Source organism: Lithobates pipiens, unplaced genomic scaffold (assembly GCF_037356315.1).
Source record: "Lithobates pipiens isolate NorthernLeopardFrog02 unplaced genomic scaffold, aLitPip1_a1.2 Scaffold_23, whole genome shotgun sequence".
Classification (NCBI taxonomy): Eukaryota; Metazoa; Chordata; class Amphibia; order Anura; family Ranidae; genus Lithobates; species Lithobates pipiens.
In genome coordinates, this window is record NW_027507785.1 from 26392982 (window position 1) to 26406267 (window position 13286).

The 13286-nt window shown below is 47.5% G+C and overlaps 1 protein-coding gene across 3 annotated transcripts in view; it reads left to right on the forward strand.

Moving 5' to 3' along the window:
• PAK1 (p21 (RAC1) activated kinase 1) overlaps positions 1–13286 on the forward strand; it is a 122211-nt gene that overhangs the window by 4721 nt on the left and 104204 nt on the right. Inside the window, exon 1 of one of the 3 annotated variants that reach the window (XM_077451373.1) lies at positions 9379–9490. The exons of the other annotated variants lie outside the window; for them this stretch is intronic. The gene's annotated coding sequence lies outside the window, so the exon portion shown is untranslated. Of the gene's footprint in view, positions 1–9378; positions 9491–13286 lie in introns of those variants that run through there. 3 annotated transcript variants of the gene reach the window in all.

The following is a 13286-nucleotide window of genomic DNA, read 5'->3' on the forward strand; positions in this document are numbered from 1 at the left end:
AACTTTTTTTTGCCATCGGTGTCCCCTTGGGAAGATTTCCCTTTTTTCTTCCTGTTCCATATCCTCAACAGGAAGTGAGAGGACACCCCCCCCCCCCCCCCCCCGATCAGGAAATCCCTAGTTTTACAGCAATAAAAACTGACATGTGTCCTCATTCTTCCACAGGATTTGGCAGTTCAAGGCCGCCGGGGGGCTTCCGCAGAAGTTGGCGGTCTAAGGCTGCTGGGGGGTTTGAGCAGAAGTCGGCGGTCTAAGGCTGCTGGGGGGCTTCCGCAGAAGTCGGCGGTCTAAGGCTGCTGGGGGGCTTCTGCAGAAGTGGGAGGTCTAAGGCTGCTGGGGGGCTTCTGCAGCAGAAGTCGGCGGTCTAAGGCTGCTGGGGGGCTTCCGCAGAAGTCGGTGGTCTAAGGCCGATGGGGGCTTCTGCAGAAGTCAGCGGTCTAAGGCTGCTGGGGGGCTTCCGCAGAAGTCGGCGGTCTAAGGCTGCTGGGGGGCTTCCGCAGAAGTCGGTGGTCTAAGGCTGCTGGGGGGCTTCCGCAGAAGTCGGCGGTCTAAGGCTGCTGGGGGGCTTCCGCAGAAGTGGGAGGTCTAAGGCTGCTGGGGGGCTTCCGCAGAAGTCGGCGGTCTAAGGCTGCTGGGGGGCTTCCGCAGAAGTCGGCGGTCTAAGGCTGCTGGGGGGCTTCTGCAGACGTGGGAGGTCTAAGGCTGCTGGGGGGCTTCTGCAGAAGTCGGCGGTCTAAGGCTGCTGGGGGGCTTCCGCAGAAGTCGGTGGTCTAAGGCCGATGGGGGCTTCTGCAGAAGTCAGCGGTCTAAGGCTGCTGGGGGGCTTCCGCAGAAGTCGGTGGTTCGAGGCTGCTGGGGTTTCCACAGGAGGCGACAGTCCTAGGCTGCTGGGGGTTTCAACAGGAGTTGGCAGTTCGAGGCTGCCAAGGGGTTTCCGCAAGAGGCGGTGGTCCGAGGCCACCGGGGGGGTTTCTGCAGGAGGCAGCAGCCAGTGGCCATCAGGGTACTACAGGAAATGATCAGACCTCTTAGGAGGCGGTGATTAAAGGCTGCCTGGGGTTCCACAGCAGTTGGCGGTTTGAGGCCACCGAGGGGCTTCCACAGAAGTCGGTGGTCTAAGGCTGCCGGGGGGGCTTCCCCAAAAGTTGGCGGTTCGAGGCTGCCGGGAAAGTTTCCACAGGAGTTGGCGGTTCGAGCCGCCAGGTGATTCCGCAGAAAGCAGCCGTCCAAAACCAATGGGAGTGACTCGATGATATTAAAGTCAGGAGACTGTAATGGCCACTCTACCTGGCCACTGGAGGGTCAGCTGGGCCTTGTGCTTCTTTGTGTTGGGAAGTCCCAAGAGCTTCCCATGTGTGGCTTTTCCTGCAGAAGAATGCAAATTGTCCTCCAGTATTTCTGATAACATGCTGAATTCACCTTGCCATCGATTGTACAAAGATTCCCTGTGCCTTTTAGAGCTCACACACCTGCAAAACATCAGTGAGCCCCCACCATGCTTCACAGTGGGGATGGTTTTCTCGTCGCTATAGACCAGTGATGACGAACCTTGGCACTCCAGATGTTTTGTAACTACATTTCCCATGATACTCAACTACACTGCAGAGTACATGAGCATCATGGGAAATGTAGTTCCAAAACATCTGGTTTGCCAAGGTTCGCCATCACTGCTATAGACCTTGTTGCCCCCTCTACAAACATAATGCTTATGGCTATGACCATAAAGCTCTATTTTGGTCTCCTCACTCCAGATTACAGTGTGGAAGAAGCTGAGAGGTGTGCCGCGGTGTTCTCGGACATATTGTAAGCAGGCTTTTATTTTTTTGTAGTCATCGGCGCAGTAAAGGCTTTCTTTCTGGCAACTCGACCAGGAAGCTCATTTTTGTTCAAGTATCCTCGTATTGTGCTCATTGGAAAAAAAAACACATTGGGGGTGATTTACGAAAGGCAAATTCCACTTTGCACTGCAAGTGCACTTTCTAGTTCAGTCGCTGTAGATCCGAGGGGGACATGCAAGGAAAATAAAAAACAGCATTTTAGCTCGCACATGATTGGATGATAAAATCAGCAGAGCTTCCCCTCATTTCAGATCTGCCCCTTCCAAGTGCACTTGTAGTGCAAAGTGGATTTTCGTAAATAACCCCCATAGTCTTTGTCCAGAGCAGCCTGTATTACTCCTGAGGTTATTTGTGGGATTTTTCTTTGTATTCCAAACAATTCTTCTGGCAGTTGTGGTTGAAATCTTTCTTGGTCAGATAAAGATCTTGATACCAAGACCTTGGCTTGGTATCAAGAGTTCCCCCCCCCCCCGAATTTTCCACTTCATAATAAGAGATTGAACAGTACTGACTGGCGTCTTCAAGGCTTTGTATATTTTTCTATATCCTTTTTCATCTTTATATAAGTTCCATTACCTTGTTATGCAGGTCTTTTGACAGTTTTTTTTTTCTGATCCTCATGACTCAGTATCTAGCCTGCTCAGTGCATCCACATGAGAACAAACAGCCACAGATGCGGGAAATTAACTTGTAATTGCTGTTTTAACCAGTGTGTGTGTCACCTTGTGTGTTTTTACCAAAGCCAAACATTCCAGGGGGTGGAAACTTCTGATCAGGATCATTTTCGGTGATTTCTGTTACCGCTATGATTTAAAAAAAGGAGCCAAACAACTATGTGATCATAAATGGCTTCATATCGTCACTATGCTTAAAGTGGTTCTGAGGGCCAGTTCACACCACATGCGTGTGTGTTTTTATTTTTTAAAATAATTTTTTCTGCATCCAAAACGCATGGCAAGTCATTTTATATGGTTTCCAATGGCGCAGTTCACACACGTGTAGTCAGTTCCATTGTCTTCCAGTTCCAGAAAAAAAAAAAGTAGAACATTCTGCAATTTTACTGTAATGGAACATGGTAAAACGCACTGGAATGCACTGCCACACATCAAAAACGCATTGGACTGCACTGGCACACATCAAAAACGCATTGGAATGCACTGGCACACATCAAGTATGCCTGGAATGCACTGGTACACATCAAATATGCACTGGCATACATTAAATATGCATTGGAATGCACTGGTACACACCAAAAACACACTGGAATGCACTGGCACACATCAAATACGCGCTGGAATGCACTGGCACGCACCAAAAACACACCTGAAGGCACTGGCACACATCAAATATGCACCGGACAGTGAAAAACAAAAAAACAGGAAAAACAAAGAAAAAAAAAATCTGCAAAAGCATGCATGCAATAATGCATCCGGAACGGATCTGGAGTGCGTTTTTTGTGGTGTGAACCCAGCCTAAAGGTAGAGGGTTTCTTTTTTATCCTCATACAATCTATGCATTAAGGGCTGGGTCACACCACAAAAAACGCACTCCAAATCCGTTCCAGGTGCAATTCTGCATGCGCATTTTTGATGCGTTCCAGTGTGTTTTTTGATGCATTTTGCCGACGCATTCCAGATGCTTTTTTCTTCAATGTCAGCCGACACTGATGGGTGGCACTGATAGGCGGCACTGATTGGCACTGACTGGCATTAGAGCTGCACAATTCATCGTTAAAAAAATTCTGATCTCGATTCAACCCCCCCCCCCCCTCTATTGCAGAGATTGCCGAAGTGGAGAGACTTATCTGTTCACTCAGCTGTCAAAAGAAAAAATATGGGCAGTCTGCCAAGTTTTTAACGTGAAACATTGTAACTAATGCTTCCTTCTTAAGCCCCTCTCACACTGGGGAGGTGGTGCGTCGGCGGTAAAACGCTGCTATTTAGCGGCGCTTTACCGTCAATTTCACGGTGCTATACGGCCACTAGCGGGGCACTTTTACCCCCCCACTAGTGGCCGAGAAAGGGTTAAACCCAGCTGCAAAAGGGTTAAAACCACAAATAAAGCGCTGCTGCAGCAGTGCTTTTCCGGTGGTATAGCCGCGCTGCCCCATTGATTTCAATGGGCAGGAGCGCTAGAGGAGCGGTGTACACACCACTCCTTCACCACTCCAAAGATGCTGCTTGCAGGACTTTTTTTTACTGTCCTGCCAGCGCACCGCTCCAGTGTGAGAGCCCGAGGGCTTTCACATTGGAGAGACAGGAGTGGCTGTTTCAGGGCACTTTGCAGCCGTTATCTTTAGCGCTGTAGCGCCTGCAAAGCGCCACAGTGTGAAAGGGGTCTTAGATCTAAGGGATACACTTCTGTGTGTAAAGAAAAAATCTGGACAGTCTGCCAAGTTTTTAACATGAAACATTGTAACTAACTCTTCCTTCTTAAGCGGGATTCCACCCTAAAGTGGAACCTCCGCTGATCGGATCCCTCCCCCCCCTCCGGTGTCACAATTGACACCTTTCAGGGGGGAGGGGGGTGGAAATACCTGTCAAAGACAGGTATTTTCACCCACTTCCGGGCATAGACTCCTGTGGGAGTCTACGCCATTTCCTGCCCTGCCGCGCTGTCTGCTGGGACACACACGGGTCCCAGTGACAGCGCGGAGATTTCCTATTGCGCGGCGCGCGCATGCACAGTAGGGAACCGGGAAGTGAAGCCGATTCGCTTCACTTCCTGATTCCCTCACCTAGAATGGTGGGGACAGCAGCCGAGAGCCGAGCGATCGATCGGCCTCGGCTGCCGGCATCGCTGGAACCCGGGACAGGTGAGTGTCCATTTATTAAAAGTCAGCAGCTGTAGTATTTTTAATATTTTTTTTTTTTGGTGGAATCCCTCTTTAGCTCAAAGGGATAACCTTCTGTGTGTAAAGAAAAAATCTGGGCAGTCTGACAAGTTTTTAACAACCTGTAAATGCAGGAAGTTTAACCACTTAAAGTCTAAGGGCCAGTTCACACCACATGTAGTCCAGTGCGTTTTTTTTTTTCTGCATCAAAAACGCATGGAAAGTAGTGTATATGATTTTTCAATGACATAGTTCACACCAGTGCTTGCAGTTCCAGTTGCAGAAAAAAAAGGTAGAACATGCTGCATTTTTCATGCACTGGAATGTACTGTAACGCTGTAAAACGCATCAAAAATGCACTGGAACGCACCTAAATGCACCAAAAACGCACTGCAACACACTTCGAGCCAGCTCACACCAGACGCAGTTCCATGCGCTTTTTTTTCTGCACTAAAAATGCATGCACAGTGTTTTCCATGTATTCCAGTGGCTCTAGGTCACACCATGCAGTCAGATTCCGGTGCAGAAACTGACCGCAAACTGACTGCATGGTGTGAACTAGAGCCATTGGAATACATTGAAAACACTGTGCATGCATTTTTAGTGCAGAAAAAAGCTCACAGAACTGAACGGAACTGCGTCTGGTGTGAACCGGCACTTGGGGTCAGTTTGCACCAGACACAGTCCAGTTTTTTTTTTTTTTATTTTTTTTTTTTTCCTGCATCAAAAACGCATGGAAAGTAGGTTATATGTTTTTCAATGGAATATTTCACACCGGTGCTTGCAGTTCCAGAAAAAATAAGTAGAGAATGGTGCATTTTTTTTTTCTGCACTGGACTGTACTGGAACGCTGTAAAACGCATCAAAAACGCACTAGAACGCACCGGAACACACCTAAATGCACCAAAAACGCTCTGCAACACACTTGTCCTTATTAACCACCTTCAGACCGGACCATTTTGCTGGTAAATGACCAGAGGTCTTTTTACACTTTGGCACTGCGCTGCTTTAACTGGTAATTGCGCGGTCATGCAATGTTGTACCCAAACAAAATTTGCGTCCTTTTCTTCCCACAAATAGAGCTTTCTTTTGATGGTATTTGATTGCCTCTGCGATTTTTATTTTTTGCGATATAAACGTAAAAAGACCGCAAATTTTGAAAAAAAATGATATTTTCTACTTTTTGTTATTAGAAAAATCCAATAAACTCAATTTTAGTCATACATTTAGGCCAAAATGTATTCAGCCACATGTCTTTGGTAAAAAAAAAGTCAATAATTGTATATTTATTGGTTTGCGCAAAAGTTGTCACATCTACAAACTAAGGTACGTTTTCTGGAATTTACGCAGCTTTTAGTTTACGACTGCCTATCTCATTTCTTGAGGTGCTAAAATGGCAGGGCAGTACAAAACCCCCCCAAATGACCCCATTTTGGAAAGTAGACCCCCTGAGGAAATTGATAAGAGGCATGTTGAGCCCATTGAATATTTTATTTTTTTGCCTCAAGCGATTGAATAATGACAAAAAAAAAATTTTTTTTTTTTTTTTACACAAAGTTGTCACTAAATGATATATTGCTCACACATGCTATGGGCGTATGTGAAATAACACCCCAAAATAAATTCTGCTGCTTCTCCTGAGTACGGGGATACCACATATGTGGGACTTTTTGGGAGCCTAGCCGCGTACGGGGCCCCGAAAACCAAGCACCGCCTTCAGGCTTTCTAAGGGCGTAAATTTTTGAGTTCACTTCTCACTACCTATTACAGTTTTGAAGGCCATAAAATGCCAAGATGGCACAAAACCCCCACAAATGACCCCATTTTAGAAAGTAGACACCCCAAGCTATTTGCTGAGAGGCATGTTGAGTCCATGGAATATTTTATATTTTGCCACAAGTTGCGGGAAAATTACAAACTTTTTTTTTTTTTTTTTTTTTTCACAAAGTTGTCACTAAATGATATATTGCTCACACATGCCATGGGCATATGTGAAATGACACCCCAAAATAAATTCTGCTGCTTCTCCTGAGTACGGGGATACCACATATGTGGGACTTTTTGAGAGCCTAGCCGCGTACGGGGCCCCGAAAACCAAGCACCGCCTTCAGGCTTTCTAAGGGCGTTACAGTTTTGAAGGCCATAAAATGCCAAGATGGCACAAACCCCCCCCAAATGACCCCATTTTGGAAAGTAGACACCCCTAAATTTAGGGGTACACTAGTGAGACTAGTGAGACTAGTGGGGGTTAGGGGGGTACCTTAGAACTAAAGGGGGCTAACCCTAACTGCCCTAACAGTTATTAGTCACAAATGACACCCGCCGGGTGATCAGGGGGTTAAACCTTTATTAGGTAATAAATGGCGGGTGCCCTGAAACTATAAAAAAATAACTAACCAACCAGCGTCACCTGTAACAGTTATATGGTGATCACTGGTGAAAGGGTTAACTAGGGGGCAATCAGGGGGCTTTATGCGGTAGTATATGGGGGTCCCTGGCGCTATAAAAAGCTGCGGCGAACCTAAATACCTACCTGCCTAACTAGCGTCACCTGTGACACTAATACAGCGATCAGAAAAACGATCGCTTATTAGGCTGGGTTCACACTGGAGCGATGCGGGAACGCCACGAATGCGCGGCGGGTTCCCGCATCGCATGCCTCCCGGCGGCAGTTCACACTGCCCTATGCGAACTGCTGGGAGTGTCAGTGAAATGTTACTGACACCCCCAGATCAGTTCGCATATCGCAGTGCGATCTGCAAACTCGGATCGCATGGTGTGAACACCCATGCGATCCGATTCTGCTGCGGGCCAAAAAAAGGGTCCCGTGCGAATTTGCGGCGGGTGTGGCGGGTGCGGCGAATGGCTGAACTCGAATCGCACAGAGATCGGATGTGATTTGCACTGCAGTGCGGTGCGAATCACATCCGTTCTCATAAACCGCTGCAATGTGAACCCAGCCTTAGTGACACTGGCGACGGGGGGTGATCACGGGGTTAAACCTTTATTGGGGGGGTTAGGGGGGTACCTTAGAACTAAAGGGGGCTAACCCTAACTGCCCTAACAGTTATTAGTCACAAATGACACCCGCCGGGTGATCAGGGGGTTAAACCTTTATTAGGTAATAAATGGCGGGTGCCCTGAAACTATAAAAAATAACTAACCAACCAGCGTCACCTGTAACAGTTATATGGTGATCACTGGTGAAAGGGTTAACTAGGGGGCAATCAGGGGGCTTTATGCGGTAGTATATGGGGGTCCCTGGCGCTATAAAAAGCTGCGGCGAACCTAAATACCTACCTGCCTAACTAGCGTCACCTGTGACACTAATACGGCGATCAGAAAAATGATCGCTTATTAGGCTGGGTTCACACTGGAGCGATGCGGAAACGCCGCAAATCCGCGGCGGGTTCCCGCATCGCATGCCTCCCGGCGGCAGTTCACACTGCCCTATGCGAACTGCTGGGAGTGTCAGTGAAATGTTACTGACACCCCCAGATCAGTTCGCATATCGCAGTGCGATCTGCAAACTCGGATCGCATGGTGTGAACACCCATGCGATCCGATTCTGCTGCGGGCCAAAAAAAGGGTCCCGTGCGAATTTGCGGTGGGTGCGGCGGGTGTGGCGGGTGCGGCGGGTGCGGCGAATGGCTGAACTCGAATCGCACAGAGATCGGATGTGATTTGCACTGCAGTGCGGTGCGAATCAAATTCGTTCTCATAAACCGCTGCAATGTGAACCCAGCCTTAGTGACACTGGCGACGGGGGGTGATCACGGGGTTAAACCTTTATTGGGGGGGTTAGGGGGGTACATTAGAACTAAAGGGGGCTAACTCTAACTGCCCTAACAGTTATTACAGTCACAAATGACACCAATGCAAAAAAAAAAAAAAAAAATGACATTGGTGTCACTGTGACTGGGGGGCAGGGGTAATTGGGGGGGTGATCGGGGGGTAAAGGGGGGGTGTGAGTGTGCCTGGCATGTTCTACTGTGTGTGTAGAGTGTTGGTGCAACTCACCGATCCGCTCTCCTCCGTGTCGGAACGAAAAATACCGACACGGAGGAGAGAATACATCACTTCCTCTCCTGTGTTTACATTACAGGAGAGGAAGTGATGTCACGGGGGATTCCTATTCGTCGGGAGCGATCGCGAGGGGGTGGCCATGAACGAATGGCCGTCCCCTCGTCCGGGATCGCTCCCGCACGAATACCGACCGCCGCAGGCACCGGGCGGGGGCCCGATCGGGCCCCCGACCCGCGGGAGGCAAGGGACGTACATGTACGCCAATATGCCTGCCCGTGCCATGCTATCGACGTACATCGTCGTGCGGCGGTCGGCAACTGGTTAAAGGCCAGTTCACACCAGGCGCAGTTCTGTCCATTTTGGTTGCAAGCAGTATACTCCCACTAAACATTGCTGGGAGAAAGGTAAGGAGATTTTTATTTTATTTTTTATTTTTTTACATAAAAGGTCTCTTCTACCATAAACCATGTTTGCTTTTAGATCTGTATTGGATAGTTAGTGGTATTTTCCCGTGGGGCCCCGTGCCAAGCCCAGGACAGGTGTGTGCCGCTCCCTCTTTATCTTTACAGCTCTGTCCTCGGCTGATATGCGACTTCACACAAATGTCCTATATTTGCTCTTTTCCTCAAAGTGCGATTTCCGTGTTCCCTGTGAGAAGCAGTAAGGCCGCCATTCTTCTGGGTACAGCCGCCTGGCTTTTCTTAGGTGCTGTATTGTGCCCGCTGTGCAGGGTGCAAACCACGGCAGATATTATGTAAATCCTTTCATCTCGTGTCTTCTTCCTGGAATCTCGGTGAGCTTTGTGTATTTCTTCCAGATCTGTGCAATAACACCGGTGTGAAACTTCCTGTAATAAAGACCGCCCACTGCTGTCCTCTCTCCTTGTGCAGGGGGACTGGTCTTGTCTCCGCCCCCCCTCCTGTAGTTTCTGCATGTAGCCAGCATGTTTCCACCATTGCGTCCCCAAAGTTGCACGATTTTGCCACGGCTTGAAGCAATGCCTGTGTATTCTTGAGATCCGTGGACCTCAAGTTGCATCAAAATGGGACCAAAGTAGTGCAGGGACTACTTTGAAGTCGCTGCGTCTTGAAGTCGCACAGATATGAACGGTACTCATTGGAAATCATGGGGTGCAACTTGTCATGCGACTTTTCAGTCCCAAATTGCATGAAAAGTCACACTAGTGGAAACCTAGCCTTAAGGCCCATTCCTCTGCATTATGTGGTTGGCAAGCAGTTAATTAGACACTAACAAGGAAATTGTGTATATGTTGCTTATGTGCGCAGAAAACAAAGGGACTTCCTCTTTATAAAGAACCTAGTCCAAAGGTTGTAGCACAGAAATGCATGAGGAAAGGGAAAACATAAAGTTAAATTAAACTCTATCTGGAGGACTTTTCGTTTTCTAAAGTAATATATTCTAAGCAATTGCCATGTTTTACTTTTATAAATTACTGTTTTTACAATTTTTTTCATCTATTCTTATTTTTAAATTCTGTTGATCTCTTCCAACCTTTTTCAGCCACTTCTTCACAACATGCACTCACTCCAGCATCAGCTGCACATCATTGCTCTGGACTGGCTTCCAGATTGTGACAACAGTGGCCCATGCCTTCAAAATGTATTGGCGGTGTCGCTTGTAGTCTTCATCAGGGGTGCATGTGACATCAATAGACCATTCCTGTACACAGTGTCTGTATGGGTGCTTGTAGCCTTCTGCAGGGGTGCATGTGACATCAATGGACCATTCCTGTACAGTGTCTGTATGGGTGCTTGTAGCCTTCTGCAGGGGTGCATGTGACATCAATGGACCATTCCTGTACAGTGTCTGTATGGGCGCTTGTAGCCTTCTGCAGGGGTGCATGTGACATCAATGGACCATTCCTGTACAGTGTCTGTATGGGTGCTTGTAGCCTTCTGCAGGGGTGCATGTGACATCAATGGACCATTCCTGTACAGTGTCTGTATGGGTGCTTGTAGTCTTCTGCAGGGGTGTATGTGACATCAATGGACTATTCCTGTACAGTGTCTGTATGGGTGCTTGTAGTCTTCTGCAGGGGTGTATGTGACATCAATGGACCATTCCTGTACAGTGTCTGTATGGGTGCTTGTAGCCTTCTGCAGGGGTGCATGTGACATCAATGGATCATTCCTGTACAGTGTCTGTATGGGTGCTTGTAGTCTTCTGCAGGGGTGTATGTGACATCAATGGACCATTCCTGTACAGTGTCTGTATAGGTGCTTGTAGTCTTCTGCAGGGGTGCATGTGACATCAATAGACCATTCCTGTACACAGTGTCTGTATGGGTGCTTGTAGCCTTCTGCAGGGGTGCATGTGACATCAATGGACCATTCCTGTACAGAGTGTTTGTATGGGTGCTTGTAGTCTTCTGCAGGGGTGCATGTGACATCAATGGACCATTCCTGTACAGTGTCTGTATGGGTGCTTGTAGCCTTCTGCAGGGGTGCATGTGACATCAATAGACCATTCCTGTACAGAGTGTCTGTATGGGTGCTTGTAGCCTTCTGCAGGGGTGCATGTGACATCAATGGACCATTCCTGTACAGTGTCTGTATAGGTGCTTATAGTCTTAATCAGGGTAGCAAGCAGTGGCGGCCCGTCCATACGGGATGCAGGGGTGCCACCCCCTTAATCTACATGCAGGGCACCGAACTCATGGATTCCAATGTTTTTTTTTTTTTTTAAGCATGTGATTAGAGCAAGAGGCTCTAATTGGTTTAAAGAAAGTGCGGAGCTGGTGGGCTGACGATTGAGTGATAGGGGGGGGGGGGGAGGCGGCAAGTGGTTTTTCATCCAGTTTATAAATTGCTGCATTTGTAAATACCAAAAGCCAATATAAAGGAATAGTAGAGGTAAAAAGCGCTTGCGGGTTTAACCAATCATCTTTTTTTCATTTTTTTTTTATACAATTCTCATTTTAAGAGGGGTGTGACAGGGTGTGTGTCCTATGCCTACATACTTTTCTAATAGGTGTCCCTCATTCCCATTTCAGAAAGTTGGGAGGTATGTCATGGGTGCACCTGACATCAATGGACTATCTCTGTACAGAGCGTGTCTGTATCGGTAGGTGCTTGTAGTCATCATCAGGGGCGCACCTGATGTCAGTGAACTATCTCTGTACAGAGCGTGTCTGTATAGGTGCTTGTAGTCTTCATCAGGGGTGCACCTGACATCAATGGACCATCTCTGTACAGAGCGTTATAGGTGCTTGTAGCCTTCATCAGGGGTGCACCTGACATCAATGGACCATCTCTGTACAGAGCGTGTCTGTATAGGTGCTTGTAGTCTTCATCAGGGTTGCACCTGACATCAATGAACTATCTCTGTACAGAGTGTGTCTGTATAGGTAGGTGCTTGTAGCCTTCATAAGGGGAGCACCTGACATCAATGGACTATCTGTACAGAGCGTGTCTGTATAGATCAGGGATATGCAATTAGCTGACCTCCAGCTGTTGCAAAACTACAAGTCCCATCATGCCTCTGCCTCTGGGTGTCATACTTGTGTCTGTCAGAATCTTACTGTGCCTCATGGGACTTGTAGTTTGGCAACAGCTGGAGGTCCGCTAATTGCATATCACTGGTATAGGTGCTTGTAGTCTTCATCAGGGGTGCACCTGACATCAATGGACTATCTCTGTACAGAGCGTGTCTGTATAGGTGCTTGTAGTCTTCATCAGGGGTGCACCTGACATCAGTGAACTATCTCTGTACAGAGCGTGTCTGTATAGGTGCTTGTAGTCTTCATCAGGGGTGCACGTATCATGATGACAACAACACAGGAGGACAATGAGTAGATTGCTGTCTTCTACAAAAAAATTTAAAACAAGGGCTATTATGGCAGAATCAGCAGGTTCTCTTTTAATGAGGGCTGTAGAATTCCAGCTTTTCTGGCTTGTTTATAGCAGGTGCAGTGCAGGAATGTTTTTTTTTTCCCACACAGAGCAAAACCGTGCTGCCTTTTGCAGACACGCACAGGTGCCATTAATTCTTAGTTGCACTCCCACGCATCTAGCGAACCTGCTCTACCAAAACGCATGGTACTGCAGTAAAATGAATATGCTGCCCTAGAACACAACATGTGGGAACACGCAAAAAACGCGCTTGGACGCACATCCCGGTGTGCCCTTATCTTACTTTAAAGCTGAAGTTTTAGCTGAAAAAAAAAAAAAAAGAAGTTTGTTCTTTACAGCTTTAGTTACACTACTTACCTGTAATAAAATATGTTCCACGATGTGTAGTCTGCTGGATTCTGTAGCAATCTTCACTGCAGGGCTGCCCTGTCCTCTTCCTGCGTCTAAACTTCCAGCACTATTGGAGTTACCATTTTTCGGATCTCCAGGCTTCCAGAAATGACCTGAAAATGCAAAATCACGTAAATATACGCGATTCTGCCCAACCGGCCCGCACTGACGCAGTGCATGGTCGGCAAGTGGTTAAAACCGACCATCTTTGCTGCACACCCATGCATTATATACACAGCAAGATACCGTGGTGTTATTAAGTGTTCTTCATAGCAAGACCACTTACTGTTATCTCACATATATATTATTATTATTATTATTATTATT